The 15,589-nt window shown below is 45.2% G+C and overlaps 1 pseudogene; it reads right to left on the reverse strand.

Moving 5' to 3' along the window:
• Positions 1–10,263: 10,263 nt before the first annotated feature.
• Positions 10,264–15,019, reverse strand: LOC133766277 (large ribosomal subunit protein eL27-like; annotated as a pseudogene).
• Between the last annotated feature and the right edge of the window lie 570 nt (positions 15,020–15,589).

Below are 15,589 nucleotides of genomic sequence, written 5' to 3' on the forward strand. Positions count from 1 at the left end.
CTACTCCTTCTCTCATCCCATTCTTCATTAAGATTCATTTTTAATTATCCTTATTTACAGAAGATCAACTCTATACTGAGTAAAGATTTCAACAGTTTGCACCCACACAGACACACAAAGTATAAAGTACTGTTTGAATACTAGTTTTATTGTTAACTCTCATAGTACAATACATTAAGGACAGAGGTCCTACATGGGGAGCAAGTGCACAGTGACTCCTGTCATTGATTTAACAATTGACAGTCTTACTTATGATGTCAGTGATCACTGGAGGCTCTTGTCATGAGCTGCCCAGGCTATGGAAGCCTCTTGAGTCCATAAATTCTGACCTTATTTAGACAAGGCCATAATCAAAATGGAAGTTCTCTCCTCCCTTCAGAGGAAGGTACCTCATTCTTTAATGGCCCATTCTTTCCATCAGTATCTCACTCACAGAGATCTTTCATTTAGGTCATTTTTTGCCACAGTGTCTTGGCTTTCCATGCCTGAAATGCTCTCACAGGCTTTTTAGCCAAATCCAAATGCCTTAAGGGCTAATTCTGAGGCCAGAGTGTTGTTTAGGGCATTTGTCATTCTATGAGGCTGCTGTGTGTCCTGCTTCCCATGTTGGATCGTTCTCCCCTTTTTAATTCTATCAATTATTATTAGCAGCACTTGGCCTTATTTATGTGATCCCTTTGACACTTAATCCTATCTTTATGATCAGTTGTTAACTTAAACTGATCACTTTAACTAGTAAGATGGCATTGGTACCTGTTAACTTAATGGCATTTGGAGTCCCATGGCAAGTTTCTAGCTTTACCCTTAGGGGTAAGTCTGAGAGAATGAGTGCCGAACTGTACATCTGCTCCCTCTCTTATTCCCACTCTTATTTTTAACAGGGATCAATTTTCAATTGGATTTAAACACCTAAGAATAATTCTGTGCTAAGCAAAGAGTTCAACCAATGGTACTAAGTAGAAAAAGAAAATACTAAGAAGAATAAAATAGTAAGCTGTTCCTCGACAGTCAGGACAAGGGCTGATTAAGTCACTGCTTCTCATAGTGTCAATTTTACTTCTACAGGTTTCCTTTTAGGTGCTCAGTTAGTTGTCACAGATCAGGGAGAACATATGATATTTGTCCATTTGGGCCTGGCTTACTTCACTCAGCATGTCTTCCAGATTCCTCCATTTTGTTGCAAGTTACCAGATTTCATTTTTTTATCGCTGTGTAGTATTCCATAGAGTACATGTCCCATAATTTCTTTATCCAGTCTTCTGTTGATGGGCATTTAGATTGATTCTATGTCTTAGCTATTGTGAATTGAACTGCAATAAACACTGAGGTGCAGATAGCTCTTTTGTTTGCCAATTTAATTTCCCTTGGGTAAATTCCGAGGAGTGGGCTGGCTGGGTTGCATGGTAGGGCTATATTCAGGTTTCTGAGGAATCTCCAAACTGTCATCCACAGTGGCTTTATCAGTTTGCATTCCCACCAACAGTGGGTTAGTGTCCCTTTTTCCCCACATCCTTGCCAGCATCTGTTGTTTGTTGATTGCTGTATGAAAGCCATTCTAACCAGGGTGAGGTGAAACCTCATTGTGGTTTTGATTTGCATTTCCCCGATGGCTAGTGATCCTGAACATTTTTTCATGTGTCTGTTAGCCATTTGGATTTCCTCTTTTAAAAAATGACTGTTTAGGTCCTTGGCCCATCTCTTAAGTGGGTTGTTTGTTTTGTTGTGGTGGGGTTTCTTGATCTCTGTAGATTCTGGTTATTAATCCTTTATCCGTTGCATAATTTGCAAATATTTTCTCCTATTTTGTCGGTTGCCTCTTCACTTTCCTGACTGTTTCTTTTGCAGTACAGAAACTTCTCAATTTGATGGAATCCCAAATGTTAATTTTGGCTTTGGCTGCCTGTGCCTCTGGGGTCTTTTCCAAGAAGTATTTGCCTGTGCCTATATCTTTCAAGGTTTCTCTGATGTCCTCTAATAATCTGATGGTGTCAGGTCATAGATTTAGATCTTTAATCCATGTTGAGTGGATTTTTGTGTAAGGTGTAGGGTTCTTGCTTCATACTTCTGCATGTGGAAATCTAGTTTTCCCAGCACCATTTGTTGAAGAGACTGTCCTTGCTCCAGGAACTGGTTTTAGCTCCTTGATCAAATATAATTTGGTTGTAGATGTTTGGATTGATTTCTGGTGTTTCTATTCTGTTCCGATTTTCTATCCATCTGTTTTTGTACCAGTACCAGACTGTTTTGATTATAACTGCCCTGTAGTATGTCTTGAAATCTGGTATTGTGATGCCTCTGGCTCTGTTTTTGTTGTACAAGATTGCTTTAGCTATTCGAGGTCTCCTGTGCCTCCATATGAATTTCAGCATCATTTGTTCAAGATCTGAGAAGAATGTCTTGAGTATTTTGATTGGTATTGCATTGAATCTATAAGTTGCTTTTGGACGAATGGACATTTTGATGATATTGATTCTTCCAATCCATGAACATGGAAGATTTTCCCATTTTTTTGTATCTTCTTCTATTTCTTTCTTCAAAGTTTTGTAATTTTCATCGTAGAGCTCTTTGACGTCCTTGGTTAAGTTTATTCCAAGGTATTTGATTTTTTTGTAGCTATTGTGAATGGGATTGATCTTAGAAGTTCTTTCTCAGCTGTGGCATTGTCTGTGTATACAAAGGCTGTTGATTTTTGTATATTGATTTTATATCCTGCTACTTTACCAAAATCTTCTCTTAGTGGAGTTCTCTGGATCCTCTAAATAAAGACTCATATAGTCTGCAAAGAGGGATAGTTTGACTTCCTCCTTCCCAATTTGTATCCCTTTGATTTCTTTTTCTTGCCTAATGGCTCTGGCTAGAACTTCCAGTACTATATTGAATAGCAATGGTGAGAGTGGGCATCCCTGTCTGGTACCAGATCTCAGTGGGAATGCTCAGGGAACGTATTAAGTACCACACCACATGTTTGACTTTCCCTAGTGCTTAGTTTGAGGTATTGGCAAGGGACACAGAGGTCAAATGTCAAGTGTGAAATAAAACAGCTGAAAATAAGGAGCGAGCTGCAAAGACAAGTGAGTCGATACTGGTTGGCATAACTGCACACACTGCGGCTGGGCAAGATCTCGTTGCTCCCCACTGACCAGAGTCTCCAGGAGTGTTCAGTAGCCTTAAGGTTCTCCTGTTCCTTGCAGGGGCAAGGAATCCTCCCAAAGAGCAAAAATAATAACCACTTATTGAACACAACAGATCGTGTGTACGAAATGCATTTCCACTCATAGTGCTCTCTTTTTTTTAAGATTTATTTTATTTATTTGAAAGGCAGTTACAGAGAGAGGTAGAGCCAGAGAGAGAGAGACATTTCTTCCATCTGCTGGTTCACTCCCCAAATGACTGCAATGGCCAGAGATGAGCTGATCAGAAGCTAGAAGCTAGGAGTGTCTTCTAGGTCTCCCACACAGGTTCAGGGACCCAAGGACTTGGGACATCTTCTACTGCTTTCCCAGGCCATAGCAGAGAGCTGGATAGGAAGCAGAGCAGCCAGGACTCGAACCGGTGCCCATATGGGAGGCCGGTGCTTTAACCCACTGCATCACAGCGCCAGCCTCTCATAGTACTCTTAGTGTCCTAGAGGTCTCCTGAAGCAGCAAGCAAGGAACCAAACAATGACATTTGTGACAGTTAAGTTCATGGTTGTCTTGGCTGGGCCCTGAGATATGCTGAGATATGCGGTCAGACATTATTCTAGTTGCTTCTGTGATGGTATTTTTCAATGAGAATGACAGTGAAACCTGGAATTTGAGTAAAAGCAGTGTATTTCGCATGTGGGTGGGCCTTGTTCAATCAGTTGAAGATCATAAGAGAAAAAGAGAGACCTTCTTAGAGGAAAAGGGAATTCTGACAGTGGGCCGTCAGGGTCCAGCTCCAACCTCAGCTCTTCATGTTCTGTAGCTCTTTTGTGAAGATTTCTTTATTTGAAAGTCAGAGTTACAGAGAGAGAGAGAGAGAGAGAGAGAGAGAGCACTCTTCCATTTACTGGCTCACTCCCCAAATGACCACAACAGCCATGGCTGGACCAGGCCAAAGTCAGGAGCCTGGAACTCCATCCAGGTCTCCCACATGGGTGGGAGGGGCTCAAGTACTTGGGCCAGGGGGCCAGCCTATTGCCTAGCAAGTAAAACCATAGCCTGCAGTGCCGGCATCCCATAAGGGTGCCGGTTTGAGCCCCGGCTGCTCCACTTCCCATCCAGCTCTCTGCTATGGCCTGGGAAAGCAGTGGAAGATGGCCCAAGTCCTTGGGCTCCTGCACCTGTGTGGGAGACCAGGAGAAGCTCCTGGCTCCCGGCTTTGATCAGCCCAGCTCTGGCCATTGCAGTCATTTGGGGGTTACTCCCCTAAATGGTTTACTCCAGTGGATGGAAGACCTCTCTCTGTCTATTTGCCTCTGCATCTCTGTAACTCTGCCTTTCAAATAAATACATAAATCTCTAAAATAAAATAAAGTACTTGGGCCATCTTCTGCTGCTTTCCCAGGTGCATTTGCAGGGAGCTGGATAAGAAGTGGAGAAACTGGGACGTGAACAGGTGCGCATACGAGATGCCAGCATCACGGGTGATGGCTTCATTCGCAGTACCACAATGCCGGCCCTTGTGCTGCAGATTTTGACTTGCAGCTCCCACGATCACATGAGATAGCTTCTTAAAATCAGTCAATGAATATTTGTACGTATCTATCACCTGTCTCCTACTGGCTTGTGTTTCTCTGGAGAATCCTAATTATCCAAATAATTCTTTCCTTGTCCTGAATCCACTGCCCAGCATGCATGCTGGTGCCAATTCTGTGTCCCCTCAGTACTGATCAGATGTCACTGTGTGTCAAACACAAAGCCAGAGCCAGAGCTGCAAAGGTCAACCAGGAGTCCTGGCACCAGGAAGTCGCCCTCTGGCCTGTGACCCTGCTTCCCAAACCTCTGTGGCCGTGACCATCATGTGAGGAGTCACGAGTACAAAGGTGGGTTTGGGCCACATTAATGTCACAAGGTGAGGGTAGTGAGGAATAAAAAATGAAAGTAAAAATCCAGAGCCAGGGAAGACGAGGTGCACAGGTTTAAGCCAATGGCCAAGGAGTAGCAGCACTGGAAAGTAGAGAGGACAGAGAGGCAGAGATGGAGCCGAGCTGAGGAGGGGACAGAGAGGGCCGCTGGGCGGGGGCGGGGGCCCAGGGATGGGGAGGCTCCTCTCTGGGAAGATTTCAGACTGCACTGTCAGCAGGTGCACAGCCTCATCTGGACTGCATTCTGTAGCCTGTCTCAAGGTCAGGAGCCAGAGAAAGGAAACAAAGAAGCACTCCCTCCTCAGCTATCCATGGCAACCAAGAGAGAGGCCAGCAGCTTGGGCTGGGAAGAGAAAAGGGGCACATTCAGAAAAGGAAGGCGAAAAACAACACAAAATCCTGGTGCTTTCAACCTGCCCTCACTGGCCAGAATAACAAGACAGTCGGCTTGCAACTTAGCCACACAGATAAGCTGCTATAAAGGGCCACAGAGTAGGTGCTCAGTAAAGATTTGTTGGATTGAAATCAGTGAACGAATGAAATCTTAGAAAAGCAAAGGGAAGTGAGAGAAAAGGCTGGACACCAAGGAGGAGGTCACTCGAGGCGGTGCGGCCCCAGGCATGGGGCGGTGTGAAGTCACCACTTTTGCTCAGGGACTTGCTCACCATGCTGGTGCCCTCCTGAGCGTCCCAGGCCAGTCCCAGTCACAAGTCCCCATGTCTGACAGACCTCACCCGCTGCCAGCTCATTGCCACCTTCTCAGTTTTTCTCAGTGAAGTTATTAAACCAAAGCTGGTTCTCTCCTTCTCTTTTCTCCTTCAAAACATTTTTGAAAATTATAAGAATGATAACTAATCATTTATTGAAAATTAAAGAAAACTCTGGGTGACGAGGAAATCCTGGGTCGGCGCCATGGTGCAGCAGGTTAAGCCGCCACTCATGATGCCAGCTTCCCATATGGGAGCACCGGTTTGAATCCTGGCTGCTGCACTTCTGATCCAGCTCCCTGCTAATGTACCTAGGAATGTGGCAGAAGATGGCCCAAGTACTTGAGCCCCTGCCAAGCTCCTGGGAGCCCAGGTGGAGTTCCTGGCTGCTGTCTTTGGCGGGGCCCAGCCCCAGCCATTGTGGCCATTTGGGGAACGAACCAGTGAATGGGAGATCTCTCTATCTCTTTGTCTCTCCTTCCCTCTGTCACTCCTCATTTCAAATAAATATAATCTTTAAAAAAAAAAGTCACATTATCTTCACCATCCAAAACACACACAAATATGATCACACATTCATAAATACACACATACACACACACAGAGGTAACATTAATTCTGGTAAGTTATTTTTTTCTAATATAAAGTGGAATCGATGTAATTATTAGCATTCTACATATACCATTTTGCATATTTTACCTCTCAACATTATATTCCAAGCACTTTCTTGTGGTATAATTGCATCACTTTCAGAAATATGATACCTTTTTATTGTAGTAAAATGCATATAACATAAAAATGACCCTTGGGGACATTTAAGGCTTTCATACTGTCATGCAGATGTCACCACACACAGTCTAGGTCCAGAATGTTCTCATCACCCAACAAAGAAACCTCAGAGCCATCCACAGTCACTTCCGTGCCTGCCCCTCTCTATCCCCTGGCAACCCCCGTGGTTTTCTGTCTCTGTGGATTTGCTGACTCCAAATATTCCATATAAATGGAATCCTATATGGCCTGTTGCCTCTGGGTTCTTTCAGTTCACACAATGTTTTCAAGGTCCATCCATATGATTGCATATAGTAAAATTACTGTTTTAAATCCTGCTCATCTGCTGAAAAATCTTATATGACTCCCAACTGTCCATCCACACAAAGCCCAAATTCTCTAGCATGGCATTCACTGTTCTACAAAACCTCCCTGCTCATCTTACTTACGCCAGCCTATGCCATTCTCTTACCTCTGTCCCTGTGCTGAAGTTCCAAGTCTGCATGGCTGAATCAGTGGTTCTCCAAGCACAGCAACTGAAAAGTTGGGACAAATTCAAGTTCTCCACCTCCTCCCCAGATCACTAAACTGGAAACTGGGTTCTGCATTGGAACAGCCCTCCAGGTTATTGTCACACACGCTGAATGGGAGAACCATCGGTCTAATTCACCTGCTCCTCAGAGACTAGTTTATTACTACTCTCTTTTCTTCTCTATCTTCGTACTTACTTTGGACAGTATATTTCATAGGCAAGACTCCCCACATTGGCCTGCAACCCTGTGTTATGGATCTATCTCATTAATAGGCCTCTACACACTGAGAAGCAGGCTGCACAAGAGGACCCTGGGGGTCATCTTCAGCTGCCTAAAGGCAGGCCCCTTCCATTGCACTCCATGGCCTGCAACACGGCACCAACCTGCAGCACAACACAGGGGAGGAAAGAAGACAATGAAATCATCTCTCCTTGACATTCAATGTGTCCCATTGAATTGTTCGGAGGTGACGACTTTCCTACTCTGTAAATATGAAAATATCCTTCCCAGGAGTGGGTGTTTAGCCTCACAGTTAAAATGCCCACGCCCAACACTGGAGCACCAGGCTTCAATTCCTGGCTCTGGCTCCTGACTCCAACTTCCTGCCAAGTAGCTGGGTTCCGACACCCACGTGCAAGGAACTTGTGGTTCTCATTTTAGCCTGGCCAGCCCTGGCCCTTGTGGGTTTTTGGGGCATGAACCAATGGGTAGGGGAGCACTCTGCCTCTGTGTGTGTTTATGAGTGTATGTCCTTCCCTCCCAGGAAATTTGAAAAAATACAAACAAAATTTCCTTTCCTTTTTATGTCATAGTGATGCTAGAGAGGATGTTTGGATTTTTTTTTTTTCCCTGTTGCTTACGAATGCAGTAGCAGATTATCAGATAATACCTCATTGCTCCACATCTGGGAACCATGGACCCATTAGCGACAGTGGACAGAGAATGAGCTGCGGGCAGAGAGGTGCGTGGCAGCATTCAGCTGAGACTCTCTAGGAGTTCATGGCTTCTGCCGAGTTCAGCAGCCGTGGTTGCGCCATGTTCAACTCCAAACCGCTCCTCGCTCCCAAACTGTCTCAGAAACCATAGCTCGGAGAAGATGAGAGAGCCCAGAGAAGGGACATAGCACAAAGAGAGACGCCTTTGCTGCTGGGCTAAGAGGACCTGCGATATGCAGATCTAGAGCATTTGGGAAGGAAGCAGATCTCCTGGCTTGTGGTGTAACTGACGCACAGGCACTAACTAGAACTACAGACAGCTGTGTGAGCAGTCTGTGAAACCCATGAACCTAGTTTAAATACAAAGGCTCTTTAAAAAATTCATGGAAAATGGAGTAAAAAGTTAAATTTATTTGCATGCAAAACATTTTGGAACCCATACTTGGTTTTTTTCATAACACACATTTTCCCCAAATGACCCCTTTTAAAGTTCTAATCCCTAGGCGAATCCAACAGAAACTAGCACATCAAGACCCTTTTTTTCTTTTTTGACAGGCAGAGTTAGACAGTGTGTGTGTGTGTGTGTGTGAGAGAGAGAGAGAGAGGGAGAGGGAGAGGGAGAGGGAAAGGGAGAGAGGGAGAGAGGGAGAGAGAGGGAGAGGGAAAGGGAGAGAGAGGGAGAGAGAGGGAGAGAGAGGGAGAGAGAGGGAGAGAGAGAGAGAGAGAGAGAGAGAGAGAAAGGTCTTCCTTCCATTGGTTCACCCCCCAAATGGCTGCTACTGCCGGCGCTGTGCCGATCTGAAGCCAGGAGCCAGGTGCCTCCTCCTGGTCTCCCATGCGGGTGCAGGGCCCAAGCACCTGGGCCATCCTCCACTGCCTTCCCGGGCCACAGCAGAGAGCTGGACTGGAAGAGGAGCAACTGGGACAGAACCAGCGCCCCAACCGAGACTAGAACCTGACGCCCATATTGGATGTCGGCACCGCAGGCAGAGGATTAGCCTAGTGAGCGGCGGCACTGACCAAGACCCATTTCTGTTACCAACCTCCCACTTACTGGCTCGCTTGCAAATAGAAATTGACAAGAGTTCAGCGTGCAACCCAGGCAAGGTTTATTGGGAGCTTATTTTCAAACACAATAGTGGGCCGGCGCTGTGGCTTACTTGGTTAATCCTCCACCTGCAGTGCCGGCATCCCATATGGGCGCCGGGTTCTAGTCCCGGTTGCTCCTCTTCCAGTCCAGCTCTCTGCTGTGGCCCGGGAAGGCGGTGGAGGAGGGCCCAAGTGATTGGGCCCCTGCACCCGCATGGGAGGCCAGGAGGAAGTGTCTGGCTCCTGCCTTTGGATCGGCGTAGCTCCGGCTGTAGCGGCCATTTTGGGGGTAACCCAACAGAAGGAAGACCTTTCTCACACTAACTGTCAAATAATAAAATAAAATTAAAAAAAAAAATGGTGACAGTGCAACTGACTCACTAACTGGACCTGAACAGGTGTTTTTATGGGGCTAGGGAGGTGTGGCAGCTCCCTCACAGCACACGGCACTCCAACCTGCCCCCAGCTTGGTGCTCTGCACAGGCGCTGCTGGGTTTTTACACACAACACAGTCAAAATGGCAGGATTGTTCACTATCTCCACCCCCAAAAAGGTCACCTGTCAGTCACAGTGGGCTGGCTGTTCTGGGCGTGTGCATGGGTTGGCAAAAATCCGTAATAGGAACTAGTGGGTCTTTTTTCAGTTAGGATCTGGAAGCTCCTTTCTCTTGATGGGTTCAGAGCTGCAGATGGGTGCATGTCAGGTCTGGCAAGGTTTGAGTGAGTGAGTCCTGATTCTAGCCTGTGTCACCATCAGACACTGAGCAAGTAGAAGGAAGGGACAGGATGAGGGGACCGATGTTGGGCTATAACATGTTTATGGGGTCTGTGTTTCACTGTTCAATGTGCTCATCATGGTTCATTCCAAAGTGTGAGTCCAAGTTTTCTTGTTTATTCCTATGGTTGCATTTCAAAGTCAGAAATGAAAGAATCCTACAGTAAGTGCTTTGTAGAAACTCTGCTGAGTTCAGAAACAGGATTTCCTTCACCAAAAAGAAGAGGGGAGCCGGGCAGCTGGTGTCCTACCACCCCCTGACTCCTTGGCCACCACTGCTTTGGCCTCAGTGAACACATGTAGGTGTCTGATCCAGTTCCCAGGCAGGCCAGTCAAAGTCTCTAACAGGAGCTTGGAATCGAGGCTCTGAGATTCTACTCAGTTTCTTTGTGCAAATGGAACTAAGGTTAGATCAAGTCAGGCGCCATGGAGTAGGCCACAGGTAGAAGGTAGAAGAGCGGCATGAGGGTAATTTCTTGGACAAAGAAATAGGTGTTTGCCCATATCTCAGGAGAGGAAAGAACGTGAGGAGATGGTTGTGATTCCTCCCAACCTTGCAACTCTGGTTCCTGCCCCTCATGAGGACAAAGGTGGGTGGGTCACTTGGGGTCTCTGAACTACTCATGGAACTCTACTCCCCTTTATGCTTACTCAGACTTAGGCACTCAGACATGGGATGTAGGCATCCTGACTGGTGTCTTCATGGCTAGGCCAAATGCCTGCTCCCACATATGTATCTTTTTACTAAATCATCTGACAGAGAGTCCTCATCAGATTTCACCTGTAAGTACTTCAGCATGTGTCTCCCAAGACAAAGACATTTTCATGTACAACTATAACAGTATCTCCCCAAGATATCTAACATCAATACATTCACTAATGTTATCTAATATATAATCCCTAATTTTCCCAACAACAACCTTTAAAGTTGCTTCTTGTTGTATAGTTGAGCTAAGATCTAATCAAGAATCACCCATTGCATTTGGTTTTCATGTCTCTTCTAATCTCTTTTCATGTAGAACTATTTCATTCCTTGCTTTATCTTATATGATTGTTTACTGACTGGAGAGGCAGTGAGACAGAGACAGACAGATACACAAAGGAAAAGAGAGCTCCCATCCCAAATGCCTGCATCAGCTGGGCTAGGCTGAAGCTAGAAACTGGGATATTCAGGTCCGGTCTCCAAAGTGGATGACAAGAATCCAGCTACTTGAGCCATCATCACTGCCTTCCAGGATGCAAATTAGCAAGAACCTGGAAGCAAAGGAACAAACCCAAATACTGTAATAAGGAGCACGGGTGTCCTAAACAGTGACTTAACTACTGGCCAAACATCCTCCCCTATCTTCCAAGATTTTTTGTTTGTTTGTTTTTGTTGTTGTTCTGACTTACAGAGAGAGAGAGAAAGAGAGAGGAGGAGAGAGAGAGAGAGAGAGGGAGGAGAGAGGGAGAAAAGGGAGAGAGAGAGAGAAACACGCTCATCTACTGGTTCGCTTCTCAGATGCTCACAAAGGATGGGGATGGCCTGAACTGAAGCCAGGAGCCAGAAGATCAATCCAGATGCCAGGAATCCAATTACTTGCACCATCATTGCTGACTTCCGGCATCTGGATTAACAAGAAACCTAGAGTCAGAAGCCAAAGTCAGAAATCAAACTTAGTATTCTGATAGGGAATGTTGGAGCCTTAACTGCTAGGCCAAACACATACCCCTAATGAAACAATGTGATGGACTGTTAGATTTATTAGTTTATGTTTATATTCAACTTTAAGTGTAAGTTTTTTTTGTTTTGTTTTCTTGTTATTTTATGTGCTGATGGTTTCTTATAGGAATTTGAAATTTTGGCTTCTCTGGAAGAGTTGGCCATAATGGTATACAAATAAATAATAGAAACAATCAGGGGTGGGCATTTGGAGCATTGGTTAAGATGCCCACATCCCATATTAGAGTGCCTGGGTTCCAGTCCCAGCTCTACTATTGATTCCAGCTTCCTGCTAATGTACACGCTGGGAGGCAGCAGCTGATGGATCAAGTGATTGTGTCACTGTCATCCATGTGGGAGAATAGGATGGAGTTCCTGGCTTCTGACTTTGACCTGGCCCAGCCCTGGTCATTGGAGGCATTTGGAGAGTGAACCAGAAGATGTGAGCTCATGCTCTCTCTTTCTCTCTCAAATAAATAAATAACTTTTTTTTTTAAAAAAAGCAAGCACATGTGCATCAAACATCTATGCATATATTGTGGCTATTAATACCTCAAAGGACCATTGGAGCAAATCAAAGATCTGAGCTAATTTACAGGGAAAACAAGCCTAAGGGAGAGAGTATCTTGAAATGCCAGCAGGAAAGGGGTGAAAACAGGATTCATGATGGAACAAGGACATGGCCTCAGCCATTCTCTATCATTGCCCAAAAGACACAAACATTTGAATGTATTCCTTGCCCTTGAATCTCAATGTCTCACAACTTATTGCTTTCATACCCCACCCCCCACAGCCACCTGAGAGACCAGTTGCTTGGGACACTTGAAAGACCAGTTCCAGGAATTCCCCTCTGCCTTCTGCCCCCAACCCCGCCCCCATCCCTAGGCCTCCTAAAATTTACCCTGGGAGTCGGGGCCTTCTGCCCCATGTTCAATCAACGTGCATGAGGGCAGTTGGTCACCTACCTCTGCAAATTTATTTTTTCTGAATAAATTCGGTCTGGCTGTAAATTCGTACACTGCCTCCTCTCTATTCTGCACCTCTTTTCCTAACATTTTGGTGCCCCGTGTGAAGAGGCACCAATCTGCAACTCTTTTCCTAATAATTCAAAGTCACATTTTTCCTAAATCCAAAGTTTGTGCTTTAAAACACCATGATCTACTACATGAAATCATAAAAATGTTTAATAAGAGTTTCAGAGATTTCAGTGAGCCTATAGAAAAACTACTCACAATATATTTATAATAGATAAATATGAGAGAGCTTCAAAAAGTTCATGGGAAATGCAAATTATGAAAAAGCTTGGGGCTGACATTGTGGTGTAGTGGGTTAAGCCACTGCTTGCAACATCGACATCCCACTGCTCCACTCCCCATCCAGCTCCCTGCTAATGCACCTGGGAAAGCAGTGGAAGATGACCCAAGTGCTTGGGTCTCTGCTACCCACATGGGAGACCCAGATGGAATTCCAATGTCCTGGTTTTGGCCTGGCCATTGCAGCTATTTGGTAAGTAAACCAGTGGATGGAAGACCTCTCCCTCTTGGTTTCCCTCTCTCTCTCTGTAACTCTGCCTTTCAAATAAATAAATGAAACTTCTTTTAAAAAGAAAAGAAAAAATGATGCATGGCTTTCAAATTTTTTGCACCAAATAAACTTAGCATTTAATTATAAACTTAGCATTTAATAAACTTATTGGCCGGTGCCACGGCTCACTAGGCTAATCCTCCTCCTGCAGCACCCGCACTCCGGGTTCTAGTCCTGGTCGGGGCGTCGGATTCTGTCGGGGCGCCAATTGCCCCTCTTCCAGTCCAGCTCTCTGCTGTGGCCCGGGAGTGCAGTGAAGGATGGCCCAAGTGCTTGGGCCCTGCACCCGCATGGGAGACCAGGAGAAGCACCTGGCTCCTGCCTCCGGATCAGCGCAGTGCGCTGGCCGCAGCGCACCGGCCACGCGGCCATTGGATGGTGAACCAACGGTAAAGGAAGACCTTTCTCTCTCACTGTCCACTCTGCCTGTCAAATAAATAAATAAGTAAATAAACTTATCATTTAATTATAAGCTTATCCTTTAATTATATTTTTCATAAACTTTTTGAAGCATTTGAAGTATCATCCTATATATATATACAGATGTTTTTTCTCGTATGCATAAGGAAGACGCACAACTTATTTGCACTCAGGAGAGTGCATAACTGAATGTACTGGCATTGATGGCCAACCCCAATGCCAAGGCTCTGCAAGGTGCCCTCTATCCTAGTCTCTAAGTAACCTATCTGTTGAGAAAGATTTCACCCTTAGAAAGAATCAAGGTGTTCAAATCATCTCATTTATACATTGTTATTAAGGGTCCTGGATAAAACAGTTTACACTGGGGGCAGGCATTTGGCACAACTGTTAAGATGTCACTTAGGACACCCGCATCATCTCAGAGTGTGAGGTTTGAGCTCCAGCTCTACTTCAGTTCCCTGCTAACTTACAGCCTGGGAGGCAGCAGAGGATGGCTCAAGTACTTGGATCCCTGCCACCCAGGTAGAAGAATCAGATTGAGTTCCAGGCTCCTGGCTTCAGCCTGGCCTAGCTCCGGGTGTTACAGGCATTTGGAGAGCGAATCAACAGATGGAAGATCTTTCTCTGTCTATCTCTGTCATCTCTGTCTCTGCTTGTCTTTCAAATAAAATTTTCTTTTCAAGTTTACATTGTATAGAACTGATAGCAAAATGTACTTTGGATGCAGAGTATTCTTTTTTCTTCATGACCTATTGCATCTCCTAAATCCTTTCCAAAATATTTGTATAATTCCATGGCCATCAAGTCAATTTCTTCTTGATAGCAGGATTAGTTTCCAAGTCAAAGCACCAGCATTTAAAATACGTGAAAAGTTTTCATAAACAGGTAAGGGAAGCATGCATGTTTAGGAAAATATATATCTGGTTCTATTCTTCCTTTGCTCTCATCATGGCCCATAAATGATATTCTCTGGACACAGAAGGGATGAAGATCATTACTACTTTTTTTTTTTAAGTTTTTAGTGACTGGAACAAAAAAATATCCAAAACCGCAGCTTCTGGAAAAAAACTTGTTCTTGCTGGTCTTGTACCTCTCTTTGAACTTGACCTTAGCCTCTCGCCGGGCCTTGCATTTAAGAGCAGGGTCCCTGAACACATCCTTGTTGACCTTGGTTTTGTCCAAGGGAATATCCACAGAGTACCTGGTGGGCATGAGGTGATTGTGGTTATAAACTTTCACAAAAGACTCGATCTTCTACCACTTGGCGATTTTCTTCTTGCCCATGGTGGCTGTCACTTTCCAGTGTAGTGGTCAATTCTGGCCACCAGAGCGTGGCTGTAGGGGCGGACCGAGGTGCCATCATCAATGTTCTTTGTGATGACGGCTTTGCATCCCGAGTAGCATCTGGCCAGGACCAGCACCACTGTCCCGGGTTTCATGAGCTTGCCCATTTTGACGACAACCACTCGGGCCTACCCCATTACTACTTTCTTTTGTAGGGCTCCAAACAGATTTATTTCATCCTTTATACACAAACTTTTAATTAAGATACAAGCATGCATGCAGAAAAGTTCACCAATCATGAAATGAACAGCAGGATGGATCAGTATATACATTGAACACATACAGCCAACACCCAGATCAGGAAACAGAACTTCACGTGGTTCTCCTTCAGGTCTCTACCAAAGGTCATGAATATCATGGCTATTTATTTATTCTATTTGTGTGTGTGTGTGTTTGAGAGGCAGAGAAACACACACAAAAACAGAGACAGGAAGAGGTCTCCTCTGCTGGGTCACTCTCCAAATGCCTGCAACGGACCAAGCCAAGCCAAAACCGGAAGCCGAGAACTCAATGTAGTCTCCCACGTGGTGTGAGGGGTCCATCACCTGCTTCCCTCAAGGCTCTGCATTAGCAGGTAGCTGGAACACCTTGACAGTAGGGACTCCATTTTGGAAAACCTGAGACTCCATTTTGGGAAGGTACCCCCCCCCCCCACCGTGAGACTCTGGTCTGAAACTATGATC

The sequence above is a fragment of the Lepus europaeus genome, chromosome 9 (genome assembly GCF_033115175.1).
Source record: "Lepus europaeus isolate LE1 chromosome 9, mLepTim1.pri, whole genome shotgun sequence".
Taxonomy (NCBI): Eukaryota; Metazoa; Chordata; class Mammalia; order Lagomorpha; family Leporidae; genus Lepus; species Lepus europaeus.